Source organism: Chiloscyllium plagiosum, chromosome 11 (assembly GCF_004010195.1).
Source record: "Chiloscyllium plagiosum isolate BGI_BamShark_2017 chromosome 11, ASM401019v2, whole genome shotgun sequence".
In the NCBI taxonomy this organism is placed as follows: domain Eukaryota; kingdom Metazoa; phylum Chordata; class Chondrichthyes; order Orectolobiformes; family Hemiscylliidae; genus Chiloscyllium; species Chiloscyllium plagiosum.
The window spans coordinates 31,633,055-31,648,089 of NC_057720.1; the positions used below are offsets into that span (position 1 = coordinate 31,633,055).

Sequence of the window (15,035 nt, forward strand, 5' to 3'; positions counted from 1 at the left end):
AGGTTTGCAACTCAGTTGAGACGATAAGACCAATAAGAAACAGGAGCAGGAATAGGCCATTCAGCCCCTTGAACCTGCTCCACCATTCAATAGGATCATGGCTGATCCGACATTCCTCACGTCCACTTTCCTGCCCTTTCCTTTTAACCCTTGATTCTCTGACAGAACAAGACTCTATCTCTCTCAGCCTTATATACACACAAGGACTATGTTCCCACAGCTCTCTGTAGCAAGGAGTTCCAAAGACTCACAACCTTCTGAGAGGAGAAATTTCTTCTCATTTCAGTTTTGGTAGCAATGTCAAAGATAGTTTTAATTTGCGGGCGTGTCACTAATGAGGCTATAGTTATTGCCATCCCAGGTTTTCCATTTATATCCATCTCTTCAAAAAGCCTTAAATATCAACTCCTGGCCAGGTTACATTTGGAACTTCTTTTCAATGAAGGACAGTAGAATACCAATTGATTTCTAGCCAACAGTGTATTAAATTGATTGAACTGAATTTCACAGCTTTATGTGTTGAATTGTGTTGATGAGTTCTGGATACTTGGTGAGTTTGTACAGTCGGAGGCAAATGATATTGTGGAAGTGCAACTAAAGCTTCTGGGTGATGAGTAGGTAAATCATCAATGAATTAACAGGATACGACAGCCTCTGCCTCAGCCTCAGCCTCAGCCTCAGCAAGTGACCACAGAAAGGAATAGATTCATTGGTCAGCGAACTGAGTATACTAGAAGTGGTGGCTTCAATCATCCCAATGTTCAGTTGTTTGTTAGATATTGAAAAGGCAGTCTGAGAGGCAGTCATGTGGTCCATTGACAGTGATAAAGTAGGGAGCCACCAGGATACATGCAGTAGCTAATGCTGTGATAACTGCTGATATCATAAGTAGGCACGGGAGGAGGCAGCCACAGACCCTTGAGGGATTTGGGAGGTGACTTGGCAGGAGGAGGAATGGCAGCCATTGCTACAGATGTGATAGATAAATGTGAATGTAAAGCAGCCTATGGAGCTGAACAATTGGAAGGATGGCATCATTAACCACACTGAGTACTGTGGATGGCATCAGATGCATAATGAAAAATAATGTGCTCTGCTCATTTCAGATTTTATTTGTGATATTAGCTGGAGTACTCTTGGTGCAATGAGACGGAAGGAGGAGATGGGGAAGGAGGATAGATTTGCATGGCGAAATTAGGGAGATAGGCATGAATTTACGAAGGGAACATAATGTCGATGACCTCAGAAAAAGGAAATCCTACATGGGAGAGTAGTTGGAGAGGATCAATGGAACAAAGTAGGGTTTTTGAAAATGGCACTGAATGTATTGTCAAAGGAATGGGCTTGATGGGTGATTAAAGAGCCATCTATGTTTTAGTGAGGTTCAGAAGTTCAGTGTTTTGAGTGACCAGGAGTTGCATAAGAAGACATCAAAGGATAAGAAGATGAGTCTCAGTCATGGGGAAGTTTGGAAGGAAAGGAAGAGGAAGCTTAGAGTTGCAGAGGTTCTGATACAAGTTTTGATGAAGGTTATGCAAAGTGGAGAGGAAGAAAATGATAATACAGTAGCAGCATGGATGGTCTCAGTCAACAATGATGTCCATTCTATCTACACTTAACCTCCAAACTAGCAACATTCTCAGTTGTTTGGTTCAAGTTTTATTTCATTAAATAAGTTTCTAAAGTACACATTTAAACTAAGTTGCTTAAATTACACATAGAAATAGCTTCTTCAAATATTCTGAATTCAGGCCATCCTTCGTCATAATAATTGCAAGCTTAGCCCTGCCTTCACTATCATCTTGAGTTCACTACCATCAATTACTGTCCTAAGTGCCCTAGCATTTTGTCGTCATGGGACTTGTGCTGCTCCATATCTGCTTGTGCTGTGTCAGGACACAGAGTATATCAGTAGTATCCCTTTGTGATCTGAATCAGGTGTTTTACTGTATATCTTTTGAACACACTCGTCAGTCTCTTCAAAGATCCAACCAGAGAATCTTTGATGAGAGATGAGGCCTGTTATAAATCTCTAAGCTGTTTTACACGTTTAAAACAAACATCAGCAAAAGAGATTAGTTATGATCAGTCTCACTTCATTCAAACAGAGCAACCTTGTATAATACAAAGTAAAGAACATGCCACCGATCCACCTTACTTGATTTCTTGCAGTCTTCCAGTATTTCTGAACTGATTCTCTCCAAAATGCTTTGCAACATTCAATTTAAATGACTGATTGGCTTGTCTGTATAACCTCATGTATTCAGAGCCATTTAGGAACAAAGATTTTCAAATGTAATAGAGGTAAAGTATATATAATTTCCATGATAGATGAATTGATTATTATTTACAGATTGTAGAAATAGTACATTCATCTCATGAATTAAACTTAACTCCTTTTTGGTTTAGTATTTTAGAACTCTGATAGATTTTCAGGGATTGTCTGATAGATTTTCTCACAGGATGAATATCTACAAGGACCAGAAGTTTCCAAAGCATAGACAAAGGGATTACATCCCTCAAGAGAGAAAGTAAATCACCATCAGTTCCTTCTTCATCTCAAAACAGTCAGCTCACCTGGATCATTATCAGGATCAGGGAGAAAGTTAAAGACCCATTTTAGAGTCTGAATACTCAGTGTATTATAAGATAGATATAAGGAGATTCAAGTCTATGAGATAAAAAGCAAATGAAAATTATTTTAAAAATCAGATAGTAATGATTTCTCACCTGCTGAAGGGTACAGAAAACTGTCCACAGAAGTTGGCTATGCGAGAAAGATTTGGGGATTTTGTCTTCCTTTTAAATATAGGCTTTTCAGACATTATCTGTTCATCACTGATTTATTACACCAATATCACCACCAATAAATCTGCAATCTCTTACACAATATGATTTACTCTTTACTGAATTATGACATTAACAGGTATATCATCAAACAAGGACATTTTGCTATCTGAGAACTTGTATTCTCATTCTGTTGGTGTTTTTCGTGGACTTTATTCTTCTAACGTGTAATCCTCTTTAGGGGGCATAAGATTGGTAGTTACTTCTAAAAGAGACTCTCTTCCTATATGGATGTGTTTATATAGGATTAAGATTTGATGTAATCTCATATGATTAATGTTTGTGCTTCCTCTTTACGGAGTATTTAAGGATTTATATTGTACATAAGGATAATAAAATTTTTAACCTGTTAATTCCAAACTCAGTTTAGTTTCATCTATTAGACTGCATTTTTTGTTGATCTGGGTTGTTGAGGTGTATATCAATGTCTGTTTTATTAAAATGTTTTCAGCACATTCCAAAACAATAGGCTGAAGATAGTTAAAGTTGGCATCTGTTGTTTTGCTGGGATCTGCAACATTTCTGAGGGTCCTGTTAACAATAATGGTTATCAGGGAATAAATTGCCATTAAAGAGCCTATTAACATCTAGAGCTTTCCTTCACAATTTGTAGAAAGAAATGAGATTGAATGTTTTGATGAAGGTTGTTGCTACCTGGAGAAAAAGTGGGTTTATTGCGTAGAGAAGGTGGTTCAGAAGTCATATGGATACATGTCTTTATTAATCAAGGCATCGAATACAACAGCAAGTACATTGTGATAACACAGTGCAAGATGAGTAGCTAATGCTGTTCCTGTATTCAAGAAGAGAAATAGGGACAATCTAGGAAATCATAGACCGGTGAGTCTTGCATCAATGGTTGGAAAGCTATTAGAGAGAATTCTTAGGGATAGGAATAACAAGCATTTGGAACAGTATGGCCTAATTAGGGACAGTCAGCAGGATTTTGTGCAGGGCAGTTCATGTCATACTGACGTGACTGAATTTTACAAGGAGATGACAGTGGTGATCGATGAGGGTAGAGCAATGGATGTTGTCCACATGGATTTTTGTAAGGCTTGCCTTTGTTAGTTGGGGAATTGAGTACAAGAGTCAGGATGTCATATTGCAGCTTTATAAGACTTTGGTTAGGCTGCACTTAGAGTATTGCATACAATTTTGGTTGCCACGTTACAAGAAGGATGTGGAGGTTTTGGAGAGGGTGCAGAAGAGGTTTGTGAGAATGCTGCCCGGATTTGAGAGTATGAACTAACTATAAAGAGAGGCTAGAAAAACTCATGTTGTTTTCTCTGGAACGGCAGGGGCTGAGGGGAGACTTGATAGAAGTCTATAACATTATGAGATGCATAGATAAGTTTGACAGTCAGAATCATTTTCCCAGAGTTGAAATGTTTAGGGGGCATGCATTTAAGATGAGAGGGGGAAAGTTCAAAGGAGATATGAGGGGCAAGTTTTTTTCACACAGAGAGTGGTAGGAATTTGGAATGCGCAGCCAAGGGTGGTGGTGTAGGCAGATACAATAGGGGTGGTTAAGAGACTTTTAGATAAGCACATGAATATGCAAGGAATGGAGGGATATGGACCAAGAGCAGGCAGAAGGGATTAATTTAATTTGGCATTATGTTCGGCACAACGTGGTAGACCAAAGGGCCCGTTCCTGTGCTGTATTGTTCTATGTTCTATGTTAGTTAGGCCACAGGTGGAGCACTGTATGCACTTCTGAGCACCACAGTATAGGAAGGATGTGATTGCACTAGAGAGGGCACAGAGGGGATTCGCCAGGTTGTTGCTCGGTCTGAAGTGTTTCAGCTACAAGAAGAGTCCAAATAAGCTGGGGTTGTTTTCTTTAGAGTCGAGAAGGCTGAAGGGGGACCTGATTAAGGTGCACAAAGTTATGAGGAGCATAGACAGGGAAGATAAGAAGAAACTTTCCCATAGTAGAGAGGTAAATATCCTGGCAGCACCATTTTAAGGTAAGGAGCAGGAAGTTTAGAAGGGATTTGAGGAAAAGGTTTTTCACCCAGAGGGCACTGGATATCTGGAACTCACTGACTAAAATGATGGTAGAAGCAGAAGCCATCAAGACACTAAGAAATATTTAGATGAGCACTTAAAATATCATAACATACAAGGCTATGGGGCAAGTGCTGGAAAATGGGATTGGAACAGATAGATGCTTGATGACCAACATGATTACAGTAGGCTGAAGGATCTTTTCCCATGCAGTAAAAACTGATGGAGCATAAGAGGTACAGTTAGTAAGTTTGCAGATGACACCAAAATTGGAGGTATAGTGGACAGCGAAGAGGGTTGAGGAGAAAGTGAGGTCTGCAGATGCTGGAGATCAGAGCTGAAAATGTGTTGCCAGAGGATGTGGTGGAGGCTGGTACAATTGCAACATTTAAGAGGCATTTGGATGGGTATATGAATAGGAAGGGTTTGGAGGGATATGGGCTGGGTGCTGGCAGGTGGGATTAGATTGGGTTGGGATATCTGGTCGGCATGGATGGATTAGACCAAAGGGTCTGTTTCCATGCTGTACATCTCTATGACTCTCTGACTCTATAGATAGACTGGAGACTTGGGTGGTGAAATGGAAGATGGAGTTTAATCCAAACAAATACAAGGTGATGCATTTTTGAAAGTTCCTCATTCCTGAAGAAGGGCTTATGCCCGAAACGTCGATTCTCCTGTTCCCTGGATGCTGCCTGACCTGCTGCGCTTTTCCAGCAACACATTTTCAGTGAAGAGGGTCGCCTTAGATTACAACATGATCTGGACCAGGTGGGCCAATGGGCTGAGAAGTGGCAAATGGAGTTTAATTCAGATAAATGCGAGGTGCTGTATTTTGGGAAAGCAAATCTTTGGGAAAGCAACAGGGCCGAATAAGCTTCTTCTGTGCCAGAAAGGATTCCATGATGCCAGTTAGCTGATCTCAGCCTGTGATCTTTCAGCTGCAGATCATTGAAAAGAAAAATCAATCCATGTTTTCTTTCCTGGGTTCTGTGCAGTAATCCTTGAGGCAGTGCATGTCGACATTATGATGGAATGGAATTCCGTTTACTGATATGGAGTGTCAAGCCTTATATGGGATTGAAGACCTCTTGGAAATAGCTCCAGAGAGTGCCCAATTCCTGTGGATCCAAAAAGCAGATCCACGATCAAGAGTAGCTGCAAGAAGATTGGCAATTGAACATAAAAAATATTGCAGCTTGACGAATAGTTTCAAAATAGAGTTGAACGATTCCATTCTGTGGGTGGAGTTGCTGGCCTCCCTGTGGATCCCGACAGAAATGTTTTATCTTAGCAAATCCAATAAGAATGAACATATGCTAAGTGAAAGGAAATCCTACTCTTAAACATCAAAAAAACCTACATAACACGGTGTGGGCGGCACAGTGGCACAGTGGTTAGCACTGCTGCCTCGCAGCGCCAGAGACCCGGGTTCAATTCCCGACTCAGGCGACTGACTGTGTGGAGTTTGCACGTTCTCCCCGTGTCTGCGTGGGTTTCCTCCGGGGGCTCCGGTTTCCTCCCACAGTCCAAAGATGTGCAGGTCAGGTGAATTGGCCATGCTAAATTGCCCGTAGTGTTAGGTAAAGGGGTAAATGTAGGGGTATGGGTGGGTTGCGCTTCGGCGGGTCGGTGTGGACTTGTTGGGCCGAAGGGCCTGTTTCCACACTGTAAGTAATCTAATCTAATCTAATAACACAATCACTAATCCCAATCGCAGTCAATTCACTTTTAAACTACCCTTTTGAGGGAAAATTTCATTCTTGGCCTGCTTCACAGAATGATGATGGTGCAGAAAAAGGCCATTTGCCTATTGTGTTTGTAATGTCTCTGAGTGTTTTAACTTAGTTCCAAAAATGCATCACCTTGTATTTGTTTGGATTAAACTCCATCTTCCATTTCACCACCCAAGTCTCCAGTCTATCTATAGAGTCAGAGAGTCATAGAGATGTACAGCATGGAAACAGACCCTTTGGTCTAATCCATCCATGCCGACCAGATATCCCAACCCAATCTAATCCCACCTGCCAGCACCCAGCCCATATCCCTCCAAACCCTTCCTATTCATATACCCATCCAAATGCCTCTTAAATGTTGCAATTGTACCAGCCTCCACCACATCCTCTGGCAGCTCATTCTATACATGTACCACCCTCTGCGTGAAAATGTTGCCCCTTAGGTCTCTTTTATATCTTTCCCCTCTCACCCTAAACTTATGCCCTCTACTTCTGGACTCCCCGACCCCAGGGAAAAGACTGTCTATTTTTCCTATTCATGACCCTCATAATTTTGTATACCTCTATAAGGTCACCCCTCAGTCTCTGACGCTCCAGGGAAAACAGCCTCAGCCTGTTCAGCCTCTCCCTGTAGCTCAGATCCTCCAACCCTGGCAACATCCTTGTAAATCTTTTCTGAACCCTTTCAAGTTTCACAACATCTTTCTGATAGGAAGGAGACCAGAATTGCATACAATATTCGAACAGTGGCCTAACCAATGTCCTGTACAGCAGCAACATTACCTCCCAACTCCTGTACTCAATACTCTGACCAGTAAAGGAAAGCATACCAAATGCCTTCTTTACTATCCTATCTACCTCCGACTCCATTTTCAATGAGCTATGAACCTGCACTCCAAGGTCTCTTTGTTCAGCAACACTCCCTAGGACCTTACCATTAAGTGTGTAAGTCCTGCTAGATTTGCTTTCCCAAAATACAGCACCTCGCATTTATCTGAAACTCCATCTGCCACTTCTCAGCCCATTGGCCCATCTGGTCCAGATCATGTTGTAATCTGAGGTAACCCTCTTCGCTGTCCACTATACATCCAATTTTGTTGTCATCTGCAAACTTACTAACTGTACCTCTTATGCTCGCATCCAAATCGGTTATGTAAATGATAAAAAGTAGAGGGCTCAGCACCGATCCTTGTGGCACTCCACTGGTCACAGGCCTCCAGTCTGAAAAACAACCCTCCAACGCCACCCTCTATCTTCTACCTTTGAGCCAGTTCTGTATCCAAATGGCTAGTTCTCCCTGTATTCCATGAGATCTAACCTTGGTAATCAGTCTCCCATGGGGAACCTTGTCGAATGCCTTACTGAAGTCCATATAGATCACATCTACTGCTCTGCCCTCATCAATCTTCTTTGATACTTCTTCAAAAAAACGAATCAAGTTTGTGAAACATGATTTTCCATGCACAAAGCCATGTTGACTACCCCAAATCAGACCTTGCCTTTCTGCTGTAAACTCTGACAATTTTCCCCAGGATCCTCGGCTCTCCCAATCTTTGTGTTGTCAGAAAACTTACTAATCAGGTCACCTATGTTCTTCTTCAAATTAATTATGTATATTACAAACAACAGGGATCCAAGAAATAATTCCTGTGGAACACCACTTGTCACAGATCTCCAGTCAGAAAAATACCCTTCCACGACTACTCTCTGTTTTCGATGACTGAGCTAATTCTATAAGAATTTTACCAGCTCATTATGGATCTCATGTGAATTCACCCTTTCTATTATCCTGTCCTGAGGGACCTTGTCAAAGGCCTTGCTAAAGTCCATATAGAAAACGTAATCAATCATCTTTGTCACTTCCTCAAAAAATGCAATTAAGTTTGTGAGACATGACCTTCCCCACATTAAGCCATGCTGCCTAACACTAAAGAGTCCATGTTTTTTACAAATGTGAGTTAATCCTGTCCATAACAATCTTCTCCAATAATTTCCATGTTGCCCTTTTTTAAAGAAAGGAACAATGTGGCTATTCTCCAGTCCTCTGAGACCTATCCTGTGACTAACGAGGATATAAAGATTTCATACAAGGCCCCAACAATTTCCTCACCTGCCTCCCTCAGCATTCTGGGATAGATCCCGTCAGGTACTGCGGACTTGTCCACCTTAATGCTTTTCAAAACATTCAACAGCTTTTTTCATATTGACATGACCGAGAATATCAAGATATCCTTCTGAGACTCACCGTCCACCATGTCTCCTGCTTTGGGAATATTGATGCAAAGTATTCACTAATGACCTCACCCACTTCCTCTGGCTCCACACATAAATTCTCTCCTTTGTCCTTGAGTGGACCTACTATATCCCCAACTATCCTCGCCCCTTACAAATGTATAAACGCCTTGGAATTTTCCTTAATCCTGTTTGCCAAGGATATTCCTTTTACCCCTCCTAATTCCTTGTTTGAATTCTTTCCTGCTGTCTTTGTACTCTTCAAGGGCTCTGTCTGTTTTCAGTTTCCGTGTATCTCTGTTCCTTTTGACTAAACTCTCAATTTGTTATTGAAGGTTCCCAAATCTTGCCATGTTTATTCTTTGTTTTCACAAGCATATTTTGGTCCTGAACTCTTTATCAACTGGCCTGTAAAATATTCCTACAAGACAGATGTGAATTTACCCGCACTCTCTACCAGTCCACATTCCCCAGTTCCTGCCTTATATTGTGGTAGTTTATTTTCCTCCAGTTTAGTATTTTCACCCAGACAACACTTGTCCTTATCCGTAAGTAACTTAAAACTTCCAGAATATGGTCACAGTTCCCGAAATGCTCCCCCACTGAAACTTCGATCATGTCAGACAAAGTGTGGAGGCTAGTACAATTGTAACATTTAAAAGGCATCCGGATGGGTATATGAATAGGAAGGGTTTGGAGGGATATGGGCCAAGTGTTGACAAATGGGACTAGATTAGGTTAGGATATCTGGTCAGCATGGACAAGTTGGACAGAAGGGTCTGTTTCTGTGCTGTACATCTCTATGACTCTATGACCTGATTGGGCTCATTCCCCAGTACCAAGTATAGTACGTCCCCTTCCCTAGTTGCACTATTTACATATTGTTTCAAAAGGCCATCCTGGATGCCCTTAACAAATTCCCCCTCATCCAAGCCTGTGGTTCTAAGGGAGTTCCAATGAATATTAGGGAAGTTAAAATCACGCACCACAACAACTTTGTTGTTTATACGTTTTTCCATAATCTGTCCGTATATCTCTATCTCTATCTCCCACTGGCTGTTGGGAGGCCTGTAGTACAACCTCATCAAAGTGTTCGCACCTTTCTTATTCCTGAGTTCTACCCCTATGACCTTGCTGGATGAACCCTCCCTGACCTATCACCTTCATCCCCACCCCAACCCTCCTCTCATTTATCTCTCCACCCTTCAGGCACTCTGCCTCTATTCCTGATGAAGGGCTTTTGCCCGAAACATCGATTTTCCTGTTCCTTGGATGCTGCCTGAACTGCTGTGCTTTTCCAGCACCACTCTAATCCAGAACCCTCCAAGATGTCCTCCCTCAGTATGGCTGCGATACTGTCTCTCAACAGTAATGCAATTCCCCTCCCTCTTCAACATCTCTCACTATCATACCTGAAACATCTAAATCCCAGAATATTAAACTATCAGTCTTGACCCCCTCTCAACCAACTCCCTGAAATAGCTACAATATCATAGTTACACGTATTAAACCAAGCTCTAAGTTCAACTGCCTTACCTGTCATACTCCTCACATTAAAACCATTATACCTCGACCACCAGTCTTGCTGCGTTCAATAACATTGTATTGTTTGTTTTTCCTCTTAGCCTGACAGGCCTTAGTCTGACTCCTCCTCGATCATTTTACTGCTCTGATTCCCGCTTCCCTGCCACACAAGTTTGAACCCTCTTATGTGGCACTAACAAACCTCCCTGCCAGGATATTGGTGCCTTGTATTGGTTGAGAAACATATCAACCATGATTGAATGGTGAAGCAGACTTGATGGGCCGAATGGCCTAATTCTGCTCCTACTTCATATGGTCTTTTGCTCTTTTATTCACTACCCTTCTGCTATACTGAGGTAGCTGACTTAGTATTGATGCACCTTTTACCTTAGAGTATTACCCTTCATGATTTCTGTGAACTAATGCTCTTTGCAAGTCTCAGATACCATCGTAAACATCTGCCTCTGTGATATGTCCATCAATTCCTTTGGATAGAAAACTTGTTAAGCCTTCAAAATCATTTTATCTTTCACTCACTAACCCAAATGGATCTGACATGAAGTTGTGTAATTTTTGACTTCATTATCGAATGTCAGATCATTAATATTCTTTAAGATTGGAAAGAAATTGGCATTTCTTATTATTTTTGATGAGGTGATAGAACTGAAGACCCTAAGCATGGACAAATACTCCATTTGTGGTTTCTACTAATATGGAGCATTTTTTTTGCCTTTTTGTTCAAATGAGTAAAAAACAGGTTAGTCCGCTCCTTGTCCTAGGAAGGATTCTCTTAATAAATAAAATCTGCTGGCTCCTTGAGCATAATCAAAGTAATTTATTGCATACATCAACTGGATTTGGCAACTCTCCTCCTCTATTACATTCAGATCATTTGAAATAACTTAATTTCTGATTTCCCCCAGAGACAGTGAGTTACAATTTCAAAATCTGCCATAAACTGCTGTCCAGTGGGGATTCATAATGTCCCTTATTAATGTTTCCCACCAAAAAACATTGCTATTTTGTACTGGTGACCTTTTGATAAATATTCTTTATTTACAGCCCTTTCACCTTCCAGGGATTGTTCAAAGTCATAAATCATATGATTTTAAAGCACAGTTCTGAGTTCAGTTGACTGAACCATTGTCTGCTTTTGAAGTCGGTAACTTGTGAGAAATTTAACCCATTTAAAAGTTCCAGTAATGTTGATATGAATAAAGATTTCATCATGGGTGCACATATAGTGCTGGATCAAACAATTGATCAGGCAATTGATTCTTAAGGCATCCACCTGTGGAGGGTGGAATACACACTGTGAACTAGGTGAAAGTGAGGACTGCAGATGCTGGAGATTGGAATCTGGATGTGGTGCTGGAAAAGCATAGCAGGTCAGGCAGCATCTGAGGAGCAGGAGAGTCGACACTTTGGGCAAAAGACCTTCATCAGCATTCATCAGCTTTTTCAGCACTACACTCTCTACACACTGTGAATTGCTTGCTCATATATTCAGCAGCTTACTATATTGGTACTCTCCCATGAAGTGGAGAAACGCCCATGTGGTGTTTGTATTTAAAAAGAGCAATATGTTAGAACTGAGAATATCAGGCTCGTTTGCTACACCTTGGTTATAGGCTAGTTGCTAGAAAGTAGAATTAGAAAGACAACAAACAACTACCTAGACAGAGAGAATATTAGGGAATTGAAGCTTGTTTTTGGTAAAGTGGAAACTGTTGAACATTAATAAAAAAGAATTAATTGTATTACACACAATTGCTTATAGTACAGAAGCTGATATTAAAGTTCCACCTGAGCCATCTCCCATATAGTCTCACAAACATATTCTACTATTCATTTCTCCCTTATCTACTTACCACATTTCTCCTTAAATGCACCTGTTTCCCCTTAAGTTACACCTTAATTACATCATCATCATTATATTACACTTGATCCCTTTTCTCATTTTATCTCTCCCAATTTGCACACTATCCTTTTTCCTCTTTCTCCATCCCTGTTTTCCCTGCCTCTGGACACATTTAAAGTCTGCCATATCTCTAAGTGTTTCCAGGTCTGACAACATCAGCTTGAAGTGTTAGTTCTGTATCTCACTCCACAATTGCTGCATGACCTAATATATATTTACAGAATTTCTTACTGCTTTTGTGCCCTGACCAAACTTTGTCCATCGATCAACATAATTTTCTTAAAAATTTATTATGCCATTAACACTTTATCATTTGTTGAAGCTTGTTGTGCACAGACCTGCTGCCACATTTCTTACATTCTGCCTTTATTCCTGATGAAGGGCTTTTGCCCGAAACGTCGATTTTGCCTGTCTTCGGATGCTGCCTGAATTGCTGTGCTCTTCCAGCACCACTGATCCAGAATCTGGTTTCCAGCATCTGCAGTCATTGTTTTTACCACATTTCTTACATTGCCCATTAAGGGTCAAATCCAAAACGTTGACTCTCTTGTTCCTCAGATGCTGCCTGACTTGCTGTGCTTTTTCCAGCACCATACTTTGTCAACTCTGACTTCTCCAGCATCTGCAGTACTGACTATCTCCTGCAATGTAACAATTCTAAATCTTCAAAAATTATTTTATTAGTTGTAAAGCACTTTGCAAATTCTGAGTTTGTGACAGAAGCTACACAAAGGCACCTCTTCCTTTCCTAAGGGCAGCAACCTCAAAAGACCAAGGATCAACTACAGGGAGAAAGTCCCTCATCCTAACCTTTGTAACCTTTAGGATCATTGAATCATACAGTATAGAAAGAGGCCATTCACCCCCTTGAGTCTGCACTAACCCTCTGAAGAGCATCTCACCCAGACCTAGCACTTGATCCTATCCCCATCATTTCTTAGGGCCAACTCACCTAGCGTGCATGTCACAGGGCAATTTAGCATGGCCAATCCACCTAACCTGCACATCTTTGGACTGTGGGAGGAAATCTTACCAAATCCACTTCGACATGGGGAGAATGTGCAAACTCTACACAGACAGTCACTCAAGGCTGAAATCAAACTCACGCCTCATGTGTTGTGAGACAGTAGTGCTAACCATTGTGCACCCGTGCCACCCATAATGGCAGCCAGCAATTTCTTTCTCTTTCCTTAATTCATATTCATTGTAGGAGTAGTGGAAAAACCTGGCACAGTGGATGGGAAAAGATGGCTGCAGTTGTTGCGTCATCATTGGAATGGAAGTTGGAGTTCTTTAATGAGTTACTTCTGCTCTGCTCCAGGACCACATTCTATTTTAGGAGTAGAGACTCCGACTTGGAAAGTGTAGCTACATCTAGAGATAGTTTATTGATGTAAGAATAATGTCACTGTTTTCAGGATGTCAGACAATAGGGTGTACCTTCTCATTAGATTAGAAAAGCAAACTGGAAAAAAGAATAGGAACATAGAAACTGATCATTGAAAAATAGGCTGTGGTCCACCTAGTTCACTTTTACCAACCAACAAGCCACATGGAAATTTGAGTTACTGATGAACCATAGTAATCAATTATAATCAACGAATCCATAACAGATCTAAGACATAGGTGAGGAAAACTCAAATAGTGAAGAATACTAATATCTAGATTTTGCCTGTTATGTCCCATTGCTTCAGTGAAGCTCTGAATCAGATATAAACTGGTTTTGTCAAACAAGAGGGATCAACCTTAAAACATAATGCTCTCTTTTGTGACTGCTTTCCTGTTAGGGTGTGTTCAGCCTAGTTGGAATCTAATCATGAGTTGTGTTTTTTTTTGTTGGCCACCAGCACATGTTCTCCATCTATGAAGAAACCTGGTCACAGTCAGACATTAATAATGTATCAGGCTATCAATATAGCTTGAGCTGAAAATGTGTTGCTGGAAAAGCGCAGCAGGTCAGGCAGCATCCAGGGAACAGGAGAATCGATGTTTCGGGCATAAGCCCCTCTAAGCCCTCCTATCAATATAGCTTTTCTACCTTGCCAGCCAGTAAGTGGTATACAAACAATAAGGATAATAAACTTTGCAGGATTATTTGCCTCGTCAGTACTGTCAGTTTTTATAGTGGAAAAGGAGGTGCGGAAATCATATTAAGCAGGAAATATTCATATAATACCTTGTACTAGACTTATTAACTTTTACTATTAAAATATGAAACTGCATGAATGGCTTTATTCTCCATTTTGCAAAGGAGTAATGGCGATGGGCAGGTGACGTTTGTGATGGGTGAAGAGATAGGCCTCAGAGCTTTGGATGAGGTAAAGTTTCTAGAGAGCAAGCAAACAGCCAGTACAGATTTGGAAGAATCAAGTCTGGAAGTGAAGAGGGCAGTGGCAAATGAATTGGGTTAGTGACAGGATGGCAATGTACAGAGATAAAAGTTGGTGGACTTGAGATGGAGGGAATTTGAAGTCAGAATGAAAGTGTATGTAAAGCTACAGGTGGTTTGGTTCAGCCCACGACAGTGGCAAAGTAGGGGGTGGAGCCAGTGACAAGTGTGTGGCTGACAATGATAAATTTAGTGTATCTCATGTTTGGGTGGAATAATTTATAGTTCATCCAAGGACTGGAAGATTGAGTCTGATAGCATAGAGGCAATCAAGGCATTGAGAGAGAATAAGATGTAGATATGATCATTGTCATAGAGTCTTAGAGATGTACAGCATGGAAACAGATCCTTTGGTCCAACTCATCCATGCCGA

At 41.0% G+C, this 15,035-nt stretch overlaps 1 protein-coding gene across 1 annotated transcript in view; it reads right to left on the reverse strand.

Moving 5' to 3' along the window:
• The window catches only part of best4 (bestrophin 4), a 28,876-nt gene extending 26,630 nt beyond the window's left edge, over nucleotides 1–2,246 (reverse strand). The window contains exon 1 of the mRNA XM_043699027.1: nucleotides 2,159–2,246. The gene's annotated coding sequence lies outside the window, so the exon portion shown is untranslated. The remainder of the gene's footprint in view (nucleotides 1–2,158) is intronic.
• Between the last annotated feature and the right edge of the window lie 12,789 nt (nucleotides 2,247–15,035).